Consider the following 27,160-nt stretch of genomic DNA (forward strand, 5'->3'; position numbering starts at 1 on the left):
TACTATCCAAGGAAAGAGGCCATGGGGTCATCTGGCCTCTGACGCTTCATCCTGTAAGCCTCCATTTTCTCCTTGGTGGGTTCTCGTGTTTCATAGATGCAGTTGTAAGGCCGCTTCCTCTCATCAACCTGCATGAGCTCCTGGACGTGAAGAAGGCGGGCCTCCTTTGCATTCAGCGCCTTTTTCAGTTTCTCGTGTTTCTTCTCTTCGTCATCGCTATCTGAGCTGCTCTTTCGATGCTTCCTTTTTTTCTTCTTCTTCTCCTCTTTTAGTTTTTCCTGATGCATCTCCATGAGGGTTTGAGGTTTTTTCATGGCTTCTTCTCCGGTTGTATCATTCACTATACATTCCTCTGAATTAGCACTATCCTTCCCAGCTTCTCCAGTACAATAGGAATACTTGAAGAAAGAGTAACAGCATTTGTATCCCCAATGGCCTTCCTTCCAGTAAGATCCCCAGATATGCGTGTGATTGTGGATCTTCACGTCCTCCTCATACTTAGAGCAGGCGACAGCCCGCTCCTGCCCTTTGATGACCATCCCATATCTTGAATACTCCACATAGTCTTCTGTCTGAGCTAGAAGCAATTCAGCTGAAGGGGCATCCAAATGTTCTTGGCCACCATGCTTTTCCAGTATGCTTTCTTTCTGCTGTTCTTTGAAGTCTTCTTTTTTGACTTTGAAGGACTTATACAACAGCTCTAGTTTGGTAGGATCGGCCTGCAGATGCACTTCAGATCCCTTGTCATAGGCTTCCCATGCAAACAACTGTGTCTGAGCCATTGAAATGGTATCTCCCGTGTACCTAACACAGTTATCTCTTGCGTAGCTCACTTCATCAGGATTCTTTCCTGCATTAGTGTAGGGATTCTCTCTCATCGCTCTCATTTTGGGATCATAGTAAGCAGAATTTGGATCTAAATTCCGCAAATATTTTGCAATATCTTCTTGAATCCTGAGATTCCGAACAGTAATTCATCTCTTAGAGTCAAAGTTCTGTCCAGGCATGTCAATATCGTCGGTATATTTATCTTCATCCTCATCTTCACTATTATGATCTTTTTCCATCTGAGAATTTGTTTCCTCTTCTCCCCACTGGTGTTTTGGAGAATTAGCCTATTCCACTAATTTTCCTGAGGCTAATTCTTCTTGGGGTTTCTGGGCTTTCAGTGTTCGTTTTGCCAGATCGACTTTGGCATATTCTTCTACAATTTTCATGTGTTCTTCTGGATTGTAGCCATTCCACCAATCCCTCTCCCCATCATAGTCAAACATCAGCTGAGGTTGGACATGTTTGTCAGGAGCTACGTTAGTTCTGATAAATTTTGCTCCAACTCGCCTAGGTCTCTCAAAGCAGTCTTTCTTTTTGTGTGTCATGGCCCCACAATTTTCACACGCTCCTTTGCGGTACTTAGTAGTTACAGAATTCTCTTTTACACCCCTGTTGTACCATTCTCCAGACGAGCTGTACTGTTTTTGTTTTTCTGGTTGTGGACTCTGGTGCTTTAAAGTACGCCTTTTTGAAGGATCGATATACCATGGCACTGAAGAAATATACTGAGGAATATGAGGGTTGATGTCTTTTCCTTCTTCATCAACTTCGGCAGGAGCATTACCCAGTTTTCACTGTTTTTCTAGCTCCTTCTTCTTTCGCCAGTCCTCTCTGGTCATCTTGTTTGGTTCCTCCAAACTCATTTCTTTGAACCCCAACAGGGGGGCAGTATTAACGGTAGCTGCAGCCGACATTGTTATCCGGCCTCCTCTCAGTCTTGTCTCCGGGGACCACAAAACCACTGGAGAGAAACAAAACCAATCCGTCCAGTTTTATTTTCTGTTTTAGCGTTCCCGGCAGCCACCGCGGGACACATGCGCACTAACAACTCTTTGGGTCTCGCGAGATCTTGCGAGTTTTGCCAGTCTTCTGACTCCCTGGAAAAGTCTAGCTCTGTTGGGATACTTTTTTCAAAACCCTTTTTTTGTTCATGTCATGTCCCACTACCCAAGCTTAAAACCCTCCCATGAAACGACGTGCAAGGGAAATATAACGCCGCATTAAATATAACGCCACATTTCACAATAAGAAAAAACCCCCTATTTTAAAAATATCATACGGATATTACACTTTTTCAGACTAGCCCCATTTAAAGTGCTCAAGAGCCATAAGCGGGTAACAGCTATCAAACTGGGCAGTGCAGCTCCAGTGTCAGGTTTTTTACTTTCAAAACCACTGAAGACACAGTCCCGGTCTGATGGCCTCTTATATACCATGACTGAGGCTTACGAGGATGGCTTCCTTCAAGGTCCCGGTTCCCGTTCTCTCCTCAACCTGGCATTTGTCTGCATATAGCGTTTGGGAGAGCCTGAGGGGATACTGAGGCAAAAGTCCTGGTATGTCCGGAATGCTCCTCCTTGCGGGGCTTCGAGCATGTGGGTGGTGAATCAAAAGTCCTGGTATGTCCGAATGCTCCTCCTTGGGGCAGCTTGTCAGCTTTTTGGAATTCCTCTGTCTCAGGGGCAATAGTCCAGTAAGGGTGAGGTCTGACAGATAAGCAGAACATCAAGAGGGCAGTTTGGAATACACATATCTATCATATTCAAGGATTAATAGCTTTACCTCAGGTGGAGAGAATATGCAGATGAGGTAGCCTCTTATGGAGTGTGTCAGCATAATATATTTTATCTGCCCAACACTTACATGCCTATTAATTTTAAATAATAATTGTAAGAAAAAAGTACTCATTTAGTAAAACTAAATATCAAACAAAACCCACTAATTTGGAGTAATATTCAGGTGTATTTATCATTTTCTAATTTAAAAACATCTGTTTTACGCAACTATTTAATCAAAATGCATTATTAAAAGAAATGGTTTGAGGTTAGATTTCCATTTTAAAACTCGAATTTCAGGAAAATACTTGTAAATAAAATTATACGCATCTGGAAATTATTAAATAGATAATTGTATGGATTCAGACAGATGGTAATGAAACAATGGAGCCAAAACTGGTGGGCCATCATCTTTAATCCTAGCTTGCACCTGGCTGGCAAGTAAAAACACACACTGGGCTCCAAAACCCACTCATTCAGCGCTCACAAAGCTACTGACTTATCCGAGTTTCCTAGAATCAAAGGTATCTACCTCACCAGCCTCATTCTCCTTTGTTCCCCATTTCCTTCTCTCTGCACAAACTCTGCAAAAACTGGCTTCTCACTCAACACTCCGCCATCTTGACTGCTTCTCCTGGCCTCCTCCACGTGGCCTTCCTCTGCTCTTCTCTCTAAAGCTAATTTCAGGAACCAAGAGAGCAAGCTCACCTGTCTGCCCAATTTATAGTGTAGAAATAAAAACCTTTAATCCAATATACAAAATAGGGAAGTCTCTAATACAAAGTCACTTATCTGAGGCATGATGGGATTGCACCACCCCACATCAAAAAGGGTGGGAAAGGCTTAGTCTTAAAATCAAGCCCCAGGCTACAAGGATCATGCCTGCCCACAGCCCGCCCCCAACACACATTAATATCACCTGGGCGATGGGTTTCCACATGGGCAGCGCCATCTTTAACAAAGTGAGCATAATATATTTTATCTGTCCAACAATAATGAATTAATAGAATGTGAACTGTGCTTACCAGTCTATGATTGAATATTCACTGATAATCGTGAGTCTACAATGTTGTATGTGCCATGTCGTGTTTCAGTAAGAAGGACACAAAGCCATTTGTGCATTCGGTATATCACGCGCTCTCTCCAGGTCTCCTGTGTGGAGCGCATGCATCTCGCCACACTATACTGATCCTTAACAAATTGTCATGTCAAAAACAAATATGTCATATCACACGCAATGGGTCAACTCTGGACATTTGGGTCATCAATGGATCAAATACAGACATTTACAGATTAGTCTTTCAATATCAAAAAGGAGGACATGTAGGAGGACACTTTTTTTATTTTTATTTTTTTTTTGCATTTTTCCAAAGCTGGAAATGGGGAGGCAGTCAGACAGACTCCCGCATGCGCCCGACAGGGATCCACCCGGCATGCCCACCAGGGGGCAATGCTCTGTTCCTCTGGGGCATTGCTCTGTTGCATCCAGAGCCATCCTAGCGCCTGAGGCAGAGGCCACAGAGCCATCCTCAGCGCCCGGGCCATCTTTGCTCCAGTGGAGCCTTGGCTGCGGGAGGGGAAGAGAGAGACAGAGAGGAAGGAGAGGGGAAGGGGTGGAGAAGCAGATGGGCGCTTCTCCTGTGTGCCCTGGCTGGGAATTGAACCTGGGACTCCTGCACACCAGGCCGACGCTCTACCACTGAGCCAACCGGCCAGGGCCGGAGGACACTTTTTGAGGGAGGACGAAACTTATGACAGGAGGACAATTGGTCACATTAATAAATAGAATGGCCCACCGTTTTCTGGCTCCATAGTTCCTTTACCATCTTCCTGAATCCAATGAGAACCTGCATGGCCACCATGGCAACGGCCACTTGCCTTACAGAAGGCAAAACAAATTTTGTCAAATATGATATTACAGAGTAATTAATCAAACTACAAATTGAGACCTTTGGCATTATTGAATCAGAAGTAAAAAATATATTTTAAAATGCTAAAGAATAATACTTGATAAAGTTTCTTTACTTCATAAAAGCAAAGTATTTTTAAAATGTATTTTTTGAGATATAATTGATATTCACAATGTATAATTTTAAGGTGTACAACATGTTGACTTGGTACATTTACATACTGCAATATGTTTTTGACAGTAACCAACACATCTATTACACCACACAATTATTTCTTTTTGGTGATAGGTACAGTTAAGAGCTAGTGTTGGTCAAATAAGTTTGTAAATATAATATATATGTTTGCTTGCTTATAGTTTGCATTGGGTGTGGGGGACAGGCTGTAAGCAAGCAGGGTCGTTACAGCCTAAGGCTTAGTTTTAAGACTAAGCTTTTCCCCACACCCTTGACTGTTGCATGATTGGGGGTCGTGCACTCTCATGAGAAATCCCATTATGCCTCAGATAAGTGACTTTGTATCAGAGACTTCCTTGTTTGTATATTGGATTAAAGGTTTTGATTTCTACACTATAAAATGGGGCAGAGGAGCCCATGCCAGAGGAAAGCGGAAAAAGGCCACGTGGAGGAGAGGAGAAGCAGTCAAGATGGCAGAGTGCTGAAGGAGAAGCCAGTTTGTGTAGAGTTTGTGCAGAGAGAAGGAGATGGGGAATAGAGGTGAATAAGGCTGGTGAGGTACAAACCTTTGATTCTAGAAAACTCAGATAAGTCAGAGTGGCTTTGGGAGCCCTGAATGGAAAGGGAAGGGTTTTCCCACTGTGTATATTTCTTGGCTGCCTAGTGCAAGCTAGGATTAAAGCTAATGGCCCACCAGTTCTTGGCTCCATTGTTTTATTACCATCTGTCTGAATCAAATGCAAGCCAACATGGGCCAGGTGGCTGTGATGGTGGTCGTGGCTACTGGTTTTACAGCTAGTATCTTAGCAACTTTGAAGTGTATAATACAGTAATGTGAAAGTAAACTATTTTTATATTTTCACAGCATGTTTAGGAAACTGATTATATTGAGTTTTAGAAAAGAAAACCTAGAATAAATTGCCAACACGAATTATACAGTGTGTCCATAAAGTCATGGTGCACTTTTGACCGGTCACAGGAAAGCAACAAAAGATGACAGAAATGTGAAATCAGCACCAAATAAAAGAAAAACTCGCCTAACCAGGTGGTGGCGCAGTGGATGGAGTGTCGAAATGGGATGCAGAAGACCCAGGTTCGAGACTCTGAGGTTGCCAGCTTGAGCCCAGCTCATCTGGTTTGAACAGAAGCTCACCAGCTTGAGCCCAAGGTTGCTGGCTCGAGCAACGGGTTACTCGGTCTGCTGAAGGCCCGCGGTCAAGGCACATATGAGAAAGCAATCAATGAACAACTAAGGTGCCACAACAAAAAACTGATGATTGATGCTTCTCATCTCTCTCTGTTCCTGTCTGTCCCTATCTATCCCTTTCTCTGTCTCTAAATAAATAAATAAAATCTTTTTAAAAAAAAAAAAAAGGAAAACTCTCCCAGTTTCCGTAGGATGACGTGTAAGCATGTGCACATGCGCAGATGATGACGTAACACCGTGTATACAGCGGAGCAGCCCACAGCCATGCCAGTCGAGATGTGGATGGTACAGAGGAAAGTTCAGTGTGTTCTGTGGCTCGCTAAATTCAAATCCGTGACCAAAGTTTAATGTGAATATCGGTGCGTTTATTGGCCGGGAATCGAACCCGGGCCTCCCACGTGGCAGGCGAGAATTCTACCACTGAACCAAATATTGGTGCATTTATAATGAAGCGCCACCACATAGGAATAATATTACCCAGTGGGATAAGCATTTGAAGGAAACCGGCAGTTTGGTGGAGAAACCCCATTCTGGTAGGCCATCAGTCAGTGATGAGTCTGTAGAGGCTATACGGGATAGCTACTTAAGGAGCCCTAAAAAATCTGTGCATGAGCCCACATCGAATTGCACTAAATAGGTACGAAACTGGGAGAGTTTTCCTTTTATTTGGTGCAGATTTCACATTTCTATCGACTTTTGTTGCTTTCCTATGACCGGTCAAAAGTGCACCATGACTTTTTTTTTTTTTTTACAGAGACAGAGAGAGAGTCAGAGAGAGGAACAGATAGGGACAAGCAGACAGAAACAGAGCGAGATGAGAAGCATCAATTATTAGTTTTTCATTGTGACACCTTAGCATTGATTGCTTTCTCATATGTGCCTTGACTGTGGGCCTTCAGTAGACTGAGTGACCTCTTGCTCGAGCCAGTGACCTTGGGTTCAAGCTGGTGAGCTTTGCTCAAACCAGATGAGCCTGCGCTCAAGGTGGCGACCTCGGGGTCTTGAACCTGGGTCCTCTGCATCCCAGTCTGACGCTCTATCCACTGTGCTACCACCTGGTCAGGCAGTGCACCATGACTTTACGGACACACTGTACATCAACTATAATGTATAAAAAATACATACATGTGATTTCATATGGTCTGACATTTGTAGGGATTCCACTGCTCATGATTGTGGCCAATACAATAAATAATGTGGAATACCTCACTCAGAAGTAGAGGCCTATTTTGCGGCAATGTTAACTTGTGATTATAGTTTATGTGTCAGTATCCGAGGATCTGAGTTACTAAAGATAAAATGGTTTACACACAAAAAGAAATCCCACTAGTTGTCTGAGAATCTAAAGGTAAATACAAAATATGCCATATACTCTGGTAGATAACCAGCTTTAACCAGGTCGGCAGTATATTACTGATTTGTTTTTCTTTTTCTTTAAGATTTTATTTAGCTTAACTGGTGTGGGCAGAATGGATAGAGCATCCACCTGGGATTCTGAGGTCCCAGTTTCGAAACCCTGAGGTTGTCAGCTTGAGTTTAGGCTCATCAGATTGAGCATGGGGTCGCTGGCTTGAGTCTGGGATCATCGACATGATTCCATCGTGGCTGGCTTGAGCCCAAAGGTCACTGGCTTGAGCAAGGAGTCACTGACTCAGCTAGAGCCCCACAGTCAAGGCACATATGAGAAGTAATCAACGAACAACTAAAGTGATACAACTACAAGTTGATGCTTTTCATCTGTGTGTGTATGTGTGTGTGTGTGTGTATGTGTGTATCTTTCGCAGAAAAAAATATTTTATATAATGATTTTTTAGAGAGAAAGGGGGAGGAGTGGGAATTATCAACTTGTCATAGTTGCTTTTTTTTTTTTTCTTTTCCAAGTGAGAAGAGGGGAGATAGACAGACTCCTGCATGCACCCAGCCAGGATCCACCCACCAACCCCTATCTGGGCCATGCTCGCAAACTATCTACTTTTAGTATCTGAGGCAGAGGCTTGATGGAGTCATCCTCAGCACCCCAGGCTGATGTGTTGGAACTAATTGAGCAGGAATGGAAGAGAGAGGGAAAGAAATGAATAGAGAAGCAGATGGTTACTTCTGTGTGCCCTGACTGGGAATTGAACCTAGGACATTTACACTCTGGGCCACCGGTTTACCAATGAGCCAAAAGGCCAGGGCAGTAGCTGCTTCTGTTATGTGCCTTGACCCGCAAAGCCTGGGGTTTGACCCAGATTACATGTTGATGCTCTGTCCACTTTGCCCCCACAGATCAGGCATGTTTTCTCCCAATTTAAGCCAATTAGCATATGCCACTATATATAGTATATTTACTAGGGGTTTGGATGTGAGTGGGGGCAGTAGGCAGGTTTTTCACAAGTAACACAATGTACGGTGATATGGGCAATGGCTTAACCCATCAAAACCAATTTTTGTTTTGGTTTTTAACCCTATCATCTCTCCAGACCAAATTGACAGGCGGCTTAATAAAGTTTTGTGGAAGATGTATTGTAAGAAAAACATCAGGTTTGACAAACTTAGAGCACTTTTATTGTACTGGGTTTCAAAAGAGGAGCGAAGGGGAGAACTCACATGTGACCCTGTGTTGTCCTCAATGTTCTGCTAATAAAAAGAATAGAAATGAATGCTTTAAAGCAGTGTGGAAACTAGTTCTAAAACTTTGGATTCTATCTTTAGAGGTTTTGAAAAGCCAAAGCTTTGTTTGAACACCCACCATGACTAAGCCTAGTGGAATATTTTACAATTTCTTGTGAATTCTTGTGCTCTCGTTCACAAGGAGGAAAGTGTGCAGGGAGGATGGTGAAACCATTAATTTTCTGGAGGCGCTGGAGTGCAATGCAGGGGAATGAGAGAGAAGGGTCAATTATCTCCCCTTTTCTTCACATTGGCCCATTTAGGGATTAAAGGCTTTTGAATTAGAGATCGCAGAGAACAGTACCTGCAACAAGCACAAGAACCTACGCGACGGATTATCAAGACAAACCACCACCACTGGGGGCGTGGGTGGTTTCTTTCCAAGAGACGACCCCGGGAAGGGCAAGCGGTCACCGCCAGGGGGCAGAGCCGCTTCCCCGCGAGGCGCCCACCCGCGGTGCGCGCACGCGAGGCTTCCCACCGCGCCTGCGCCGACGATGGATGCTGGCTCGCCTTTCCCCGACGCCCCGCCGTCCCGGCCGGGGTGAAAAACTGCGTGACACGCAGCGAGCGTGGCGGCCATCTTCGTCTTCAGGGCACGTCAGCTGAGCCCGTTAGGGCTGAAGAGGAGCGTTGCGCAAGCGCGCCCAAGACAGTCGCAGGTAACTCCCATCTGACGGGTGAGGCGTCGCCGTCGTCGCCGGAAGTTTGGCGTTTGTGCGCCGCGGGGGAGGCGGCGGTCGCGGCAGAAGCAGCTGAGTGTCTCCCCGGTACCCGGATGTGAGGTGGGCGGCCGGCTCGCTCTGGACCCTCGGCCAGGAGTGGGGAAGGTACGCGAGCCTCCCGACCGTCCCCGCTGCGTGTTGTCGCGCCGCCTGCCCCCTCGTTTCCCTTCAGCCTGCCCCTCCGCGAGCTGGACGGCTCCCTCCTTCCTGTCCCACGTCCGTGCCGCTTTGCCTCGCACGCCGCTTCCTACTCCTTCGGTCCCGGCACGCCGTCTCCGGAGGTGAGCGAAGCACCCCGAGCCTGCAGCGCCCGGCCGTCGCGCCACCTGCTGCTGCTAGCGGGGCGGTCAGCGGCTGCGGGGGCCGGGGCTGCGGACAGGGTCGGGCTGGGGCTCCCTCGTCCCCGCCGCCCCGAGGTGCCTGCCTTGCAGCCTCTGCGCCCGCGGGGGCGGTGTCCGCGCTGGCCAGCAGGTGGCCCCGGGCCCGGTTCCCGCCCCGGCCGCTCGCCTGCGCTGCGGTCCCCGCGGCTGGCTCCGTGCCCCCGCCGCCGTCCGCTCGCCCGGCCTCAACCCGGAGGCCTCTGCAGGCTGCGGGCCGGGATGTGGGCGTCTGGGAATCGGTCTCCAGCCGGGAGGGGAGCGGTGGCCCGAGTCCAAGGTCATGGAGTAATTCGGGTTGGATGTGAGGGTCTGGGCAGGTAGAGCTCCTGTGGAGTACGGAGAGGTGCAGTGAGAGGTGCGAGGAAGTTGACAGAGATGCGAGCAGAAGGAAATTGGGTTCTGTCATTATTTATGACTTGATAACGGGGGTTTGTTTTACTGGGGCAGAAAGTCCAAAAAATAGAGGACTCTCCCACGGCTTGCCCCCCTCCCCCCACTATCCCTCTAAACGTGGAGTTCTGAAAACTCAGCGCATACAGTATATTGGAGGGGCGGGGGGAGAAGGAAGGAGTTAAATCACTGAGATTTGAGAAGTACATATTTTTTTGTAGCACTTAGCTGAAATAGGATACTTTCAGGAGGAAGTGATTGCAGTATACAGTATTTAAATATTATGAAATGATATTTCAATAAATAATTGGCTTTTGCAGGAATGAATAAAATAATGCTACCTAGTGAAATAGTAGGATGTGGGTTTTCCCCACCTAAATATGAGTTTTTAAAAAACTGGGTAAAACACTGATTTCAGTTTAAAATATTCTGGTTGCAGTGAACTTTGCTGTATTTACTCTTTCTTCTGATTTGGTCCTTAGTTTGTTTTACACAGGGTCCCAACACTAGTGGAACTTTTTTAATTGGAAAAAGCTGAAAATTCTCACCATGGAATTAGATGTGAGAGTAGTAGGGTGAAAGGTGCTTAAAAATGCTTAATTTGGAAGCTGCAAATTCAGGCCTTGCAGCATGTGAGGAAATAATAAAACAAAATAGGAAAACTAATGGAGGCACTTTATTCTTTTAGGCAGAATGCAGTGTATGGCCTTAGGTCAGATGTGGGACTTTTAAAGTCGTACCCTTCTTAACAAAATTTGTCCTGCTTATGAGCTTTTGCCCACCTTAATCATTCCTGGCTGAGGAAATTGTGATGTCGTTCCTCATTCATCAGCATTAGAGTTGTGTAGTGAACATCAATTTTTTTTTTTTAAACCAGCCACATACAAGGTTGTGCACTAGGCATTTAAATCAATAAATTACGTATCCAGAAGAACTGAAAAAGGACCTTAATTAATGAATGCCATTAACCCCCTTTGCTAGATGGCCGTTTTTAGCTTGATAATTTATTACAGGTCAGAGCATATTGTATTTATTCTATTGAGGTGACTAGCATTGCAAAATTCAAAGTAATGGATTCTTAAATAAATACTTTTTCATGACTTTTATGACCAGGTTTGTTTTCACTGAATTCTTTGAATAACCTCTTCTGAGATGATCAGAGGTTTAGATGGTTAAAAACCAATTGCAGTAGCATTGTTATCAAAATTGTTAATATCCTTTGAAGCCCAGACTGTTTTCTGTGCATCGGGTTTTATTATTTTATTTTTTATTTTGGCACAGTGAAAGTTCTTTGGCTCTCTTTCTGCATTAAGTTCTGTGTTATAGCTACACTAAATTACTCTAAGTTACTTTTGGCAAATGCAACACTCTGTTAAGCCAACCATGCTGTCTTTTCTTTTGTGAGGGGGCTATATCTTATGCTTAACTGGATTACAGTACATCTGAAAAAAAGCAATATTCATGTTTTCTGCACTTTTCAGCTTACTCTAAACACTTAATGTCTGTATGTGAGAGTCACGAAGATACCTCAGGATATAAATAAAAATGGAGCATTAAATATTGCTTTAATGTAGTGGTTCTCAAACTCTTTCATCAGGATCCCTTTTACACTCTTAGAAATCATGTAGGACTCCAAAAAGCTTTGTTTATATGGGTTATATATATTGATAGTTACTGTATTTGAATTGCAATATACTTACTAATTCATTAAAGAATAGTAAACTAATTACAGGTTAATATAAATAACATTTTATTATGAAAATAACTACTTTCCAAAACAAAAAAATTTAGTTGAAGAATGGCAACTGTTAGAGATTTACATTTTTGAGATTTACATTTTTGTAAATCTCTTAACATTTGGCCTAATAGAAGACAGCTGGATTCTCCTATCAGCTTCTGCATTCTCTGTTGTTGTTACCTGTTGTGCTGGTTGAAATATATGAAGAAAATCCAGCATCACTGTTGGGAGGAGTACTTTAATAACTTTTTCAGATAGATTTTGCATCAAAATTCAACAAGTGGTAATCTCTTTCCTTTTTTGAGAGAGATGGGGAAACAGCGAGAGAGATGAGAAAAAGCAACTCATAGTTGCGGCACCCTAGTTGTTCATTATTACTTTCTCATATGTGCCTTTACTGGGAGGCTCCAGTGGAGCCAGTGACCCCTTACTCAAGGGGTCAGCGACCTTGGGCTCATGCCAGTGACCTTGGGCTCATGTGTATGTTCCCACGCTCAAGCTGGTGACCCTGTGCTCCAATTGGTCAACCCACACTCAAGCTGGTGACCTTGGGGTTTTGAACCTGAGTCCTAAGCGTCCCAGGTTGATGCTCTATCCACTGTACCATTGCCTGGTCAGGCCATATGGTAATTTCTTAAAGGTTAGTTGCAATGTGGAATCTGAAACCATATCTATTTACTTTTCTTACAATATTGCATTAAAATTCATTGGTCTGTTTTGCACTTGCATTGATCTTTTACCTGGAAGGGTCTCTGAAATCCTCAAGGTCCCTTATCACATTTAGAAAACCACCTTAACATAAATAATAGAATAGTTTAGAATTAATACGGTATTGTAGCTGAAAGGGATTATGATAATATGGAAATGGAGTTGTCAACTAGTTTAAGTGAAACTAGGAGAACTTGTAAATTTAAAAAAATCTTTTTATCAAAAATGTTATTGTATCTATTAATTATTATATCTATTATAGCTAATACTTAATAAGTGCATATGCTGTGGCAGGAGCTGTTTTAAGGACTTGATACTATATTTGGAAATGTTTCTGTCTGTCATCTTTAATGATGGTTAAGAGAAAGTCAAATATAATTGAACTTATTTATTTTATTTTCTATAGATAGTAAAGTTTTTATTTTATTTTTTACAGAGACATAGAGTCAAAGAGAGGGATAGATAGAGACAGACAGGAATGGAGAGAGATGAGAAGCATCAATCATCATTGTTGTGACACTTTAGTTGTTCGTTGATTGCTTTCATATGTGCCTTGACCGTGGGCCTTTAGTAGCCGAGTAACCCTTTGCTCAAGCCAGCGGCCTTGAGTCCAAGCTGGTGAGCTTTGCTCAAGCCAGATGAGCCCGTGCTCAAGCTGGTGACCTCGGGATCTCTAACCTGGATCTTCCACATCCCAGGCTGACGCTCTGTGCACTGCGTCACCGCCTGGTCAGGCTAAAGTCTTTCTGTCATATTTGAAGATTCTAGCCAGGACAGTTAGGCAAGAAAAAGAAATAAAGGCATCCAGAAAGAAAAGGAATAAACTATTTCTATTTATGCTTTTATGTAGAATGACATGCTCTTATATGTAGAAAATCCTAAGGAATCCACAAAATGTTATTAGAACTAGTAAATGAATCCAGCAGGGTTATAGGATACAAGGTCAACTTACAAATATCAGTTGTATTTCTGTATACTACCCAGAACCACCCAAAAAGGAAATTAAGAAAACAGTTCCTTTTATGCCTGACCGGTGTTGATGCAGTGTATAGAGCATCAACTTAGGACACTGAGATCCCAGGTTAGAAACCCCCAGGGTTGCTGATGTGAGTGCAGGCTCACCAACCTGCTGGCTTGAGCTAGAGACCATTGGCTCAGGTGGACCACCCCAGTTAAGGCAAATATAAGGAGCAAACAACTAAAGTGATGCAACTACGATTTGATGCTTCTCATCTCTCACCCTTCCTGTTTGTTTCTCTCTGGCTAAAAAAAAAATAAGAAAATAATTCCTTTTACAATAAAATAAAGAATAAAGTGCAGTAGGTCCTTGATAATATTTTGTTAAATGTAGCTTTGTTGTTATGTTGATGGGGTGCCGCAGTAACTTAACATTTTTTTTTTGTGACAGAGAGGGACAAATAGGGACAGACAGGAAGAGAGAGATGAGAAGCATCAATTCTTCGTTGTGGCACCTTAGTTGTTCATTGATTGCTTTCTCATATGTGCCTTGATGGAGGGGCTACAGCAAGACCGAGTGACCCCTTGCTCAAGCCAGTGACCTTGGGGTTTCAAACCTGGGTTTTCTGCATCCCAGTCTGACACTCTGTCCACTGCGCCACTGCCGGGTTAGGCTTAATTCTTGTTTTTTATAAGAGTAAGCCTATGTCTGTGATAAAATAGGTTTCATTTGCATTGTTTTGCTTAATGTCACAGAATCTATTGACGATGTTAAGCGAGGACTTAATGTATTTAGGAATAAATTTAACAAAAGTACAAGGCTTGGCCCTGGCTGGTTGGCCCAGTGTGTGTAAGTCCTGGGTTTGATTCCCGGCCAGGGCACACAAGGAGAAGTACACATCTGCTTCTCCACTCCTCCCCCTCTCCTTCCTCTCTGTCTCTCTCTTCCCCTCCCGCAGCCAAGGCTCCATTGGAGCCAAGTTGGCCCAGGCGCTGAGGATGGCTCCATGGCCTCTGCCTCAGGCTCCAGTTGCAATGGAGCAACACCCCAGATGGGCAGAGCATCGTCCCCTAGTGGGCATGCTGGGTGGATCCTGGTCAGGCGTATGTGGGATTTGTCCTTCTGTCTCCTCATTTCTCATTTCAGAAAGATAAAAAAAATACAAAAAAAAAAGTGTAAGGCTTGACGCTGAAAATTATAAAACATCACTTAAAATATTAAAGATACCCTAAGTAGATGAAAAGATATTCATTATGTAAGGATTGTAAGACTTACTGTTAATATGGCACTATTCTACACATTGATCTACTGATTCATTGCAATCTATGTCAAAATTCTAGCTGCCTTTTTTTGTAGAAGTTGACATGCTGGTCCTAAAATTCATACAGAATAGTCAAAACAACCTTGAAAAAGAATAACAAAGTTGAGGGACTCACAATTCCTAATTTAAAAGCTTACTACAGCCTGACCTGTGGTGGCACCGTAGACAAGGCATCAAGGCAGGGGTCCCCAAACTACGGCCTGCGGGCCACATGCAGCTCCCTGAGGCCATTTATCCGGCCTCCACCGCACTTCCAGAAGGGGCACCTCTTTCATTGGTGGTCAGTGAGAGGAGCACGTTGACCATCTCATTAGCCAAAAGCAGGCCCATAGTTCCCATTGAAATACTTGTCAGTTTGTTGATTTAAATTTACTTGTTCTTTATTTTAAATATTGTATTTGTTCACATTTTGTTTTTTTACTTTAAAATAAGATATGTGCAGTGTGTATAGAGATTTGTTCATAGTTTTTTTTATAGTCCGGCCCTCCAACCAATGGTCTGAGGGACAGTGAACTGGCCCCCTGTGTAAAAAGTTTGGGGACCTCTGCATCAAGGCATCGACCTGGAATGCTGAGGTCCCCAGTTAAAGACAGCAGGTTGTCTGGTCAAGGCACATACTGAGAAGCAACTGTGAGTTGATGCTTCCTGCTCCTTCCTCCTCTCTGCTTTTCTTTCTCTTTCTCTCACCTCTCTCTAAAAATCAGTAGATAAAATTAAAAAATAAAATGGCAGTTAAAAAAATTTATAAATAAAATAAATACTTACTACAAAAGGATCCAAGGATATGCCTGACCAGGTGGTGGCACAGTGGATAGAGCGTCGGACTGGGATGCAGAGGACCCGGGTTCGAGACCCCGAGGTCGCCAGCTTGAGTGTGGGCTCATCTGGTTTGAGGAAAAGCCCACCAGCTTGAACCCAGGGTCGCTGGCTCCAGCAAGGGGTTACTCGGTCTGCTGAAGGCCCACGGTCAAGGCACATATGAGAAAGCAATCAATGAACAACTAAGGTGTTGCAACGCGCAATGAAAAACTAATGATTGATGCTTCTCATCTCTCTCTGTTCCTGTCTGTCTGTCCCTGTCTATCCCTCTCTCTGACTCACTCTCTGTCTCTGTAAAAAATAAATAAATAAATGTACTTGTTCTTTTTTTTTTTTTTTAATTTTATTTATTCAGTTTTTAGAGGGGAGAGAGAGACAGAGAGAAGTGGGGAGGAGCTGGAAGCATCAACTTCCATATGTGCCTTGACCAGGCAAGCCCAGGGTTTCAAACCGGCGACCTCAGCCTTTCCAGGTCGACGCTTGATCCACTGCGCCACCACAGGTCAGGCCTACTTGTTCTTTAAAAAAAAAAAAAAAAGGATCCAAGGATATACAATGGGGAAAGAACAGTTTCTTCAATGAATGATGTTGGGAAAACTGGAAAGCCACATGGAAAAGAATGAAACTGGACCCCATGTATGACAAAAAAATTAACTAAATTTTTTATGTATTACATAAAAGTTAACTAAAAATGGATTAAAGACCTGAAACCATAAAACTCCTAGAAGAAAATATCAGTAGTAAGCTCCTTGATAACACTGGGAAACAATTTTTTTTTTCATTTTCTGTTGCATGAGGTTTTAAAACTGTTTATATATATTTCTGCATCGCTGATTCCAAATCTGAAATCCATTTTTTGGTGCATGCTCTAGTTTTTATGCAATTTCCTTTTTTCCTTTTTTTTTTTCCTTTTTTTCTTTGTACCCCTCTGAAGCTGGAAACGGGGAGAGACAGCCAGATTGAATCCCGCATGCACCTGACCGGGATCCACCCGGCACGCCCACCAGGGGCGACGCTCTGCCCACCAGAGGGCGATGCTCTGCCCCTCCGGGGCGTCGCTCCGCTGCGACCAGAGCCACTCCAGCGCCCGGGGCAGAGGCCAAGGAGCCACCCCCAGCGCCCGGGCCATCCTCGCTCCAATGGAGCCTCAGCTGCGGGAGGGGAAGAGAGAGACAGAGAGGAAGGGGTGGGGGTGGAGAAGCAAATGGGTGCCTCTCCCATGCGCCCTGGCCGGGAATCGAACCCGGGTCCCCCGCACGCCAGGCCGATGCTCCACCGCTGAGCCAACCGGCCAGGGCCAGTTTTTATGCAATTTTAATTTCTTTTTGTTACAGTTAAAGGCATGCATTGGTTTTGTTTTGTTTTTTTTTCAGGGACAGAGAGAGGGATAGATAGGGACAGACAGACAGGAACGGAGAGAGATGAGAAGCATCAATCATCAGTTTTTCGTTGCGACACCTTAGTTCATTGATTGCTTTTTCATATGTGCCTTGACTGTGGGGCTACAGCAGACCGAGTAACCCCTTGCTTGAGCCAGCGACCTTGAGTCCAAGCTGGTGAGCTTTTTGCCCAAGCCAGATGAGCCCGTGCTCAAGCCAGCGACGTCAGGGTCTCGAACCTGGGTCCTCCGCATCCCAGTCCAACGTTCTATCCACTGCGCCACCGCCTGGTCAGGCAGCATGCATTGGTTTTTATTTTTTTTTAATTTTTTTAATTTTTTTGTATTTTTCTGAAGCTGGAAACGGGGAGAGACAGTCAGACAGACTCCCGCATGCGCCCGACTGGGATCCACCCGGCACGCCCACCAGGGGCGACGCTCTGCCCACCAGGGGGCGATGCTCTGCCCTTCCGGGGCGTCGCTCTGCTGCGACCAGAGCCACTCTAGCGCCTGGGGCAGAGGCCAAGGAGCCATCCCCAGCACCTGGGCTATCTTTGCTCCAGTGGAGCCTCGCTGCGGGAGTGGAAGAGAGAGACAGAGAGGAAGGAGAGGGGGAGGGGTGGAGAAGCAAATGGGCACTTCTCTTGTGTGCCCTGGCCGGGAATCAAACCTGGGACTTCTGTACGCCAGGCCGACGCTCTACCACTGAGCCAACCGGCCAGGGCCGCATTGGTTTTTAAGTTGAAGTTAAAGGGCAACAACTCTTGGATTGAACATAACCACAAGGCAATTAATGTTTTACAAACATCACTTTTACATAATTGTAGTTGTTTTTAAATATAAAAAATTATTATCCGATAAAAACACCCTCTTATTTTGTTTTAAGATTGAATCATGGCTTCTTCGAGGAGGTGTAAATGTAAGAATAGTCCTGACACCTTCTGTTATATACGTGGCTGTTACACACTTCAACGTCAAAGTTGACACATACATATATTGCCTATTTTCAAGTTCCCCTTGGCGATAAAGACAAGAATTGGGCTCCTCATATTGTGTGTCATAATTGTGAGGAAATGCTTCGTGACTGGACAGAAGGATAACAGAAAGGAATGCCTTTTGGTATTCCCGTGGTTTGTCGTGAACCTAAGGACCACAGCAGTGACTGTGTTTTCTCCCTGATCCATACAAAGGGCATCGGCAAGAAAAAATGGCATATGATCGCATATCTTAATATTCCTTCAGCAATAAGACCTATCATCCCATACTCCGAGACACTCCCAGTTCCAGTTTTCAATGGTTTTATTTCTTCTAAGGACAAAGAAAATGAACATGGTGATCAAGTGTATTTTGATAAGATGCATGAGGAAATGGTTGTAGAATCTTAAGGGTCTTCTTCTGATGCCAAGCAGTCATTAACCCTCAGCAGTTTAGCCAACTCAAATTGAATGACTTAGTAAGAATGACATAAAAAATTGTCCTCAACTTTCTGAAGTATGAGAAGCATAACTGGATCATTTGTGTGGATCTTAAAATGGTAAATTTCCTGCTAGGACAACAGAGAGGTTTCACGAAGTATCCTTGCTTTCTGTGTATGTGGGATAGCCGAGCTCGGGAGAAACACTGGACACAGAATGAGTGGCTGAAATGTGAAGCTCTGGAAGTAGGGATGCAAAATATTGTGAATGGACCTGTAGTTAATCGAGACAGGATCATTTTTCCCCCACTTCACATCAAACTTGGCTTAATGAAGCAGTTTGTTCAGGCTTTGAATAGAGAAAGTGAATGCTTCAACATATATTTCTGCTTTTCCTGCCTTGTCTTTCGAGAAGATAAAAGCAGGTGTATTCTATGGACCTCAAATTAGAATCCTCATACATGACGAAGAATTTGCCAGGAAAATTAATAAGGATGAGAAAGCAACATGGCAGTCTTTTGTGGCAGTTACAAAAAACTGCCTTGGCAATGAAAAAGCAGAAAACTATGAACTTCTGGTTCAAAGGATGCTGTTGGCTTTCCACGACATTGGATGTAACATGAGTGTTAAGATTCACTTCCTGAACAGTCACCTTGATAAGTTTCCCGAAAATCTTGGAGCTGTTAGTGATGATCAGACTACTGCTGGAGCATCAAACGAGATTGTCCTCAACAAGTACACAAACGCAAGAGCTACAAACGCAAATTTTTGCCTGAATAGAATTTAAATGTTTTGCGCAAATTTTATGATTCAAATAAGTGTTTTAATATGTTCTATTTTGAAATTGTAGACCAATTCTGATGCAAGCATATCTTTTAATGTATTTATTGCATTATATAAATTATTATATTTTCACAAAGATGATGCCCAAGAAGACATTCTACTTTATTATGTTAAACTAAATGTTGAAAATTTTACAATAAGATGAAAACCTAAAATCTTGAATTGCAAAAAAAGTGTAGCTTATAGAGAAAAACTAATGTCCGATTTGAGATCAGCACACTCAAATTAGGTAAGAAGAAGTGTTTTTGTGGATGCAACAAAAATTTTGTTCCCCAGTGTAATCAGTCTTATAGATGATTTTTTGAATCTGACACCAAAAGCAAAAGCAATGAAAAATATAAAAATAAACAAGTGGGACTATGTCAAACTAAACGGCTTTTGCTTAGCAAAAGATACCATCAAGATGAAAAGGCAACCTACTGAATGGGAGAAAATATTTGTAAATGATGTATCTGATGAGGGGTTAATATCCAAAAAATATAAAGAACTCTTAGAACTCAGTAGCCCTCCCCCCAAAAAAAATTCAATTAAAAATGGGTAGAAGATCTGAGCACTTTTCCAAAGAAGACATACAGTTGGGCAATAAGTACATGAGATGTTCAATATCACTCATCACCAGGGAAATGCAACTCAAAACAACAATGAAATATTTCCCCAAACCTGTTAGAATGTCTAGTATCTTTTTTTTCCTTCAGATTTTATTTATTGATTTTGAGAGAGAGGAAGGGGAGAGAGAAATAAAGAGGAGGGAGAAGCAGGAAGCATCAGCTTATTTATAGTAGTTGCCTCCTGTATGTGTCTTGACCAGGCAAGCCCATGATTCAAGCTGGTGACCTCAGAGTTCAAGGTCGATGCTTTATGCACTGTAGCACCACAGGTCAAGCAGAATGGCTGGTATCAAAAAGACAAATAACAAGTGTTGGTGAGGAAGTGGAGAAAAGGGAACCCTTGCAGACTGTTGGTGGGAATATAAATTGGTGCAGCTACTATGGAAAACAGTGTGGAGATTTCTCAGAAAATTAAAAGTAGAATTACCATATGATCCAGCAATTTCTTTCTGCATATTTATCCGGAGAAAATGAAAAGCACTACCTCAGTGGTATGTTTACCCCCATGTTCATTACAGTTCATTGCAGCATTATTTACAGTAGCCAAACTGAAGAAACAACAAGTGTCCCTGGTTGGGTGAATAGATAAAGATGTGGTATATATGTAAAAAAAATATGTAAAATACACACTTCACACTTCAGATGCCAGTCAAAAACCCAGGTCACAGGCTTCTGACTGACTAGCTATATAGACTAGAGACTCCAATGACCTCTCTTGACTCAATGCCAGTCACAAAGCCCAGGTTTATTAACCTGTACTTCTGTCCAACTGACTTTAGAGTCAGAAGTTTTTGAGACCTCTTTCTTCAGTTAATTTGCTAGAGTAGCTTGCAGAACTCTGGGAAACATTTTCCTTAGTAGGTCACTGATGTATTATTACACAAGCATATAACACAGAAACGGCCAGATGGAGGAAAGGTACATAGTGCTTCGGGCCTTTTGTGCTTTCTTTGAGTACCTCACCAAATTGCCAGGTGTTGACCAACCCAGAAGCTCTCTAAACCCTTCCTTTTGGGTTTTTATGGAGGCTTCATTACATATTCACGTTTGACTAAATCATTGCCATTGGTGATTGATTCAACTTCTGCTGTGTTCCCTCCCTGGTGGTCCCTGGAGTGACTGGAAATTATAACCCTCTTACCACGTGATTGGTTCTAGTGGCATCCGGCCCCCATCCTTAGGTGCTTTCCAAATTAGCATAACAAGTCTGGTATCACTCTCAATGCTTAGGAAATTCCAAGGGTTTTGAGAGCTATGAGCCCGAGCTGTGAGCCCAGATGAAGACCAAATAAATGGGTGCTGCAAAAATGGGTTTACAGTTCATGTGGAAAATAACACAAAAATAAACTGTTTTGCATACTAACTGTAAAACCTACTTTTGCCCCACTATGTATTTTTCTCCTAAATCACAATATCGTACCATATGATCTCATATATATGTGGAGTCTTAATAAAAAAATAAAACAAGCCCTTAGATATAGAGAACAGATTGGTTGCTAGAGTCGAAGGGGGGTGGGGGGGGTGGGTGAAATGGGTTAAAAACAGGCCCAAATGCATAAGGGAATTTAGTATATATAAAGGTGTAATTAAATTTAAAAAAATTTTTATTCATTTTAGAGAGGTGGGGGAGGGGGACAGAGAGAGAGAGAAGGATAGTGGGAGTAGCGGGAAGCATCAACTCCCATATGTGCCTTGATCAGGCAAGCCTAGAGTTTCAAACCAGTGACCTGAGCGTTCCAGGTTGATGCTTTATCCACTGCACCACTACAGGTCAGGTCAGGTGGTATTAATTTCATTAAGTTCAAATTAATGAAAAGATTATTCAACTAATTGCTGTTAATAGATAATACTGTTTTGTTTTGTTTTAAAGATTAATTAGCAAACAGGAAGATACTGGAAGCATCATTCATTAGAAGCATCATCAGTCAACTAAAAGAGAAAAGTGATGTGATTTCCATTTCAGTAAGGTAAGTGGCATATACTTTTTTTTTCCAGTGAGAGGAGAGAAGGCAGAGACAGACTCCTGCATGCATGCACCTGACTGGGATCCATTTGGGAAGCTCACTAGGGGGTGATGTTCTGCCCATCTGGGGTGTTTGTTGCTTAGCCACTGAGCTCTTCTTAGCACCAGAAGTGGAGGCCATGGAGCCATGATCAGCACCCAGGCCAACTTGCTCCAATCAAGCCATGGCTGCAGGAGGTGAAGAGGTGGGGGAGTGGAGAAGCAGATGGGCGCTTCTCCTGTGTTCTCTGACTGGAATGGAACACAGGACATCCACACTCTAGGCCGACGCTCTACCACTGAGCCAACCGGCCAAGGCCTGTGTATACTTTTATAATTTGGTGCCTTCCAAGATTATTAGTTAGTGTGCCAAGTATATTTTATATTTTCAGGGAGAAACATTACTTTTTTGACAAAGTTATATGTCTATAGAAGAAAACATTTAAGTGGACATATACTAGTGAAAAATAAGCTTTTTTTCTATTTTTTTTTAAAAATTATTTTTACAGGGACAGAGAGAGAGTCAGATAGAGGGATAGATAGGGACAGATAGACAGGAACGAAGAGAGATGAGAAGTATCAATCATCAGTTTTTCGTTGCGACACCGTAGTTGTTCATTGATTGCTTTCTCATATGTGCCATGACTGCGGGCCTTCAGCAGACCGAGTAACCCCACTCGAGCCAGTGACCTTGGGTCCAAGCTGGTGAGCTTTTTTTGCTCAAGCCAGATGAGCCGGCGCTCAAGCTGGCAACCCCGGGGTCTCAAACCTGGGTCCTTCCGCATTCCAGTCTGACGCTTTACCCACTGTGCCACTACCTGGTCAGGCAAAATAAGCTTTTTTTTACATGCCTGACACTTGGTCTCATAGTTCTTTATTAAAAGATTTTATTTTTATTTACTTTAGAGAAGGGAGAGAGAGAGAGAGAGAGTGGGAGAGAAAGAGAGAGAAGGGGGAGGAGCAGGGACCATCAACTTCCATATGTGCCTCAACCAGGCAAGCCCAGGGTTTTGAACTGGTGACCTCAGAGTTCCAGGTTGACATTTTATCCACTGTGCCACCACAGGTCAGGTGGTCCTGTAGTTATACATATTATTCTATTGTTATCACACTAGCCACCTGTGGTTTCTTTCCTGTGAATATAATATGTATTAGTTTTTGCTGTTTTTTGCCAGTATTTTTTCCCTGGTTTTTTCTTTCAAACTTGGCTTCTGAATTTTATCACAAAGGCTTGTGAAAGCCTTTCCCTCTGAAAATAAATATTAAAATCCTCACACACTGTTTTTATGGTTTAATTTTTTTTTTTTTTTTTTTTTTTTTACAAGGACAGAGAGAGTCAGAGAGGGATAGATAGGGATAGACAGATAGGAATGGAGAAAGATTAGAAGCATCAATCATCAGTTTTTTGTTGCTACACCTTAGTTGTTCATTGATTGCTTTCTCATATGTGCCTTGACCGTGGGCCTTCAGCAGACCGAGTAACCCCTTGCTCAAGCCAGCGACCTTGGGTCCAAGCTGGTGAGCTTTTTGCTCAAACCAGATGAGCCCACGCTCCAGCTGGCAACCTCGGGGTCTTGAAACTGGGTCCTCCGCATCCCAGTCCGAGGCTCTATCCACTGCGCCACCGCCTGGTCAGGTGGTTTAATTTTTAATGAAAATTTTTCCTGGACATCACCTCACTCTTAAACCAGAATTACCCAGATGGTTACCCAGTTGTCCTAACACCAATTGTTGAATAATCTTACCTTTATTAATTTGAACTTAATGAAATCAATGCCACTTGTATATATACTAAATTTCCTTTTTCATTTGGGCCTCTTTTTGTTCCATTAATGTTTTATCAATATGTTGGAACTAAATTGTTAATTATTACAACTATTAAAAGTATTTTAATATCAGCAAGCACAAATCTACCCCCCCATTTTTTTCTTGATTTATGTATGTGTATATTACTGGAACTGGTATGTGATGCTTTCTATTGTGTATTTCAGCTAATTATTTATTTAAAGCTTTTGAATTTTTAATGTTTATTTTTTACTTATTCATACTGAATTTGCATAGTAATAGTTTTTCTATTGAAACTATTTTTTTCTAGGACTTTTTTTTCCTGTAAATAATAATTTTCTATCTTTCATTTTTTAATTATTTCTCTTTGTTTGATTGTATCACCTCTACAACACTGTTAAAAAATATTTGCTGAATTTAGTGGGAGACTTCTTGTGTTACCTTATATAGCATTAAACTAGATTTTTGTTTGTATGCTCCAGAAGTTGATGGTACTGACGTTACAAGGGGAGCAGTGAGACCTCAATTCTTGTCTTGCTTGAGAGAAAGAATTCAATCAGGAGACAAAATGTAGCAAGTAAAGGAAGAATTTATTGGCCGAACAGGAAGAAAGAGGAAAGGGGATCTTGGACACGCTGCTCACTGCTCCCCTGGTTGGAAGTTTCCTGGGGTCCCTTGAGCTTAGGAGAAAGAGAGGAGCAAGGAAAATTCACCTGAGGAGAAGGAGGAGAGGGAAGGAAAAGGCAGAAGAAAAAGAGGAAAAGGCCCTGGCCCACTTCTGGAAGGGAGAGCATACTGGGACCTTTTCCTAAGGGATTTTAAGGGTGGTGATTTTAGGGGAGGTCCCAAGGGAAAATCTGAATAGAATATTCATTAGTTTTCCAGGTGTGCTTTTTTGGGGTCGTGTCCTTCATTGATTGGTTATCCCCAAGTCAGGGACTCATTAGTCATTGCAGCTGGTCCTGAGGTCAGTTATGCCTTTCTTTTGTCTGGTTTTGCTGCTTTTCTGGGCCTGGAGCTGAGACATAACTGAGGCCTAGATGCTCTCTCTAGGGGTTAATATTTAAGCACTGTTCTCCAGCTTTCTTGTTTGTTCCTCCTTTAAGGGGGTCTAAAACCACATGACTTGTGATACGCCAGGGAAGGAAAGGTCAGGGGAGGGTCCGAATTCTATGACCAGCGGCATGAAAGTGGGTCTAGACTGCATGACCAGCTAAGGGAGGAAAGGTCACCCTAGGGTGAGTCTCTCATTTTCCAGTTTTATCCATTGCTAGCCTTCTGTGCCTGACCTGTAGACCTTGCTTTGCTCATGTCTGTCTACCTGCCTGCCACACTAAGAAATATTTGAAAATATTCTCAGTACTTGAGTTGCCAACATATTCCTTTTATTGGCATGAGGAGAGAATCAGGAGTGTTTATATAAATATGTTAATAGCAATTATTTTTAATTATCTAATTTATTCATATGAACTTCGATAAAGGCACATATATTATCTTTTTGTTTTGCCACTTTTCTCCTTCTATTTTATTTTAATACATTCATTTTGTGCTGCACTTTCTCTAGTGCTAATAGAATATGTATGGGAGGTAAATTTTTTGAAACCCTAAATGTTTGAAAGTATTCTTATTCTAGACTCTCAATTACGTGGGCATTGAATTCTACTTCGGACTTAAAAATTCCACATTTTGAAGGATTTCCCTATTATGTCTATTCTGTTGCTATTGAGAAGTCTGATATAATTCTGATTCATTTCTTTATTTTTTTTTATTTTTTTTTTTTATAAGTGAAAAGAGTGGAGATAGTTTCCTGCATGTGCCCCAAACCTGATCGACCCAAAAACCCTTGTCTGGGGCTGATGCTCAAATCAGCTGAGCTATCCTCAGTGCCTGAGTCTGATGTGCTTGAATCAACCGCACTGTTCTCTGCACCCAGGGCCAAGGATCGGACCAATCTAGCCATTGGCTGAGAGAGGAGAAGAGTGAGAGAAGGGGGAGAGGGAGGAGAAGAGAATTGGATGGTTGCTTCTCATGTGTTCCCTGACTGGGGATTGAACCTGGAACGGCTGCACACTGGTCCGATACTATCCACTGAGCCAACTGGCCAGGGCTATAATTCTGATTCTTAATCTAATGTATGTGATTGAGATTTTTTTTCCCTCCAGAAGCTTGAGGCTCATCTTTTTGTTTTGTTTTCATGATACGCTTTTTTTTTTTTTTTTACAGCGACAGAGAGTGAGTCAGAGAGAGGGATAGACAGGGACAGACAAGAACAGAGAGAGATGAGAAACATCAATCATTAGTTTTTCGTTGCGTGTTGCAACACCTTAGTTTTTCATTGATTGCTTTCTCACATGTTCCTTGACCGCGAGCCTTCAGCAGACTGAGTAACCCCTTGCTCGAGCCAGCGACCTTTGATTCAAGCTGGTGAGCTTTGCTCAAACCAGATGAGCCCACGCTCAAGCTGGCGACCTCGGGGTCTCGAACCTGGTTCCTCTGCATCCCAGTCTGAGGCTCTATCCACTGTGCAACCACCTGGTCAGGCAAGCCCAGGGTTTTGAACCAGCAACCTCAGCATTCCAAGTCAACGCTTTATCCACTGTGCCACCACAGGTCAGGCTCTCTTTTTATTTTTTTGATATTATTTAATGTTTATTTTATTGATTTTAGAGAGAGGCAGGGAGAGAGAGACACACAGGAACATCAGTCTGTTCCTATATGTGCCCTGACTGGCAACCTCTGCGCTTTGGAACGATGCTCTACCCAACTGAGCTATCTGGCCAGAGCCTGCACAGTTTGTTTCTTACAAGCTATTTGTTTCCTGGTTTTTTCTTTTTCTTTTTCTTTTTTTAAAAAATTTATTGATTTTATTGAGAGAGGAAAGGGGGGAGACAGAAAGAGAAAGACAGAGTCAGGAACATCATTCTGTTCTTGTATGTGCCTTGGCCAAGCATCTAACTGGCAGTCTTTGTGCTTCTGGATGACCCTCGAACTAACCAAGCTATTTGATCAGGGCTGGTTATTTCATTTTAATGTTTCCTCATATATGTGGACATTCTTGTTTATCTGCTTCTGGTTACAGTTAAGACACTAAACAGTGTGTGTTCTCTGTTGGAATAGTGGGTGGGCTGGTAGTTTGATTATAGGATGTGAGTGTGTATATATCTTTTTTCTTTTTTTGTTGTTTTGTTTCTTTTTTTTGTTTTTTGTTTTTTTATAAATAAGTTTTTATTTTAATGGGGTGACATCAATAAATCAGAGTACATATATTCAAAGAAAACATTTCCAGGTTATCTTGTCATTTAGTTCTGTTGCATACCCATCACCCAAAGAGAGATCGTCTTCCGTCACCCTCTATCCAGTTTTCTTTGTACCCCTCCCCCTCCCCCTCTCCCTCCTCCCCTCCCCCCACCCCCCGTAACCACCCCACTTCTGTCCATGTCTCTTAGTCTCGTTTTTATGTCCCACCAATGTATGGAACCCTGCAGTTCTTATTTTTTTCTGATTCACTTATTTCACTCCACATAATGTTATCAAGATTCCAC

General features: G+C 42.8%; 1 protein-coding gene and 1 pseudogene across 10 annotated transcripts in view; one reads left to right on the forward strand and one right to left on the reverse strand.

Moving 5' to 3' along the window:
- ESCO1 (establishment of sister chromatid cohesion N-acetyltransferase 1) overlaps window positions 1–27,160 on the forward strand; it is a 249,260-nt gene that overhangs the window by 157,590 nt on the left and 64,510 nt on the right. For 4 of the 10 annotated variants that reach the window (XR_010747395.1, XM_066353143.1, XM_066353135.1 and 1 more), the window contains exons 1-2: window positions 9,218–9,555; window positions 21,702–21,798. The gene's annotated coding sequence lies outside the window, so the exon portion shown is untranslated. The other 6 variants (XM_066353142.1, XM_066353140.1, XM_066353137.1 and 3 more) reach the window with 5 other exon arrangements.
- On the reverse strand, window positions 3–1,745 carry LOC136383167 (pre-mRNA-splicing factor SLU7 pseudogene; annotated as a pseudogene).

Source organism: Saccopteryx leptura, chromosome 11, assembly GCF_036850995.1.
Source record: "Saccopteryx leptura isolate mSacLep1 chromosome 11, mSacLep1_pri_phased_curated, whole genome shotgun sequence".
NCBI lineage: Eukaryota > Metazoa > Chordata > Mammalia > Chiroptera > Emballonuridae > Saccopteryx > Saccopteryx leptura.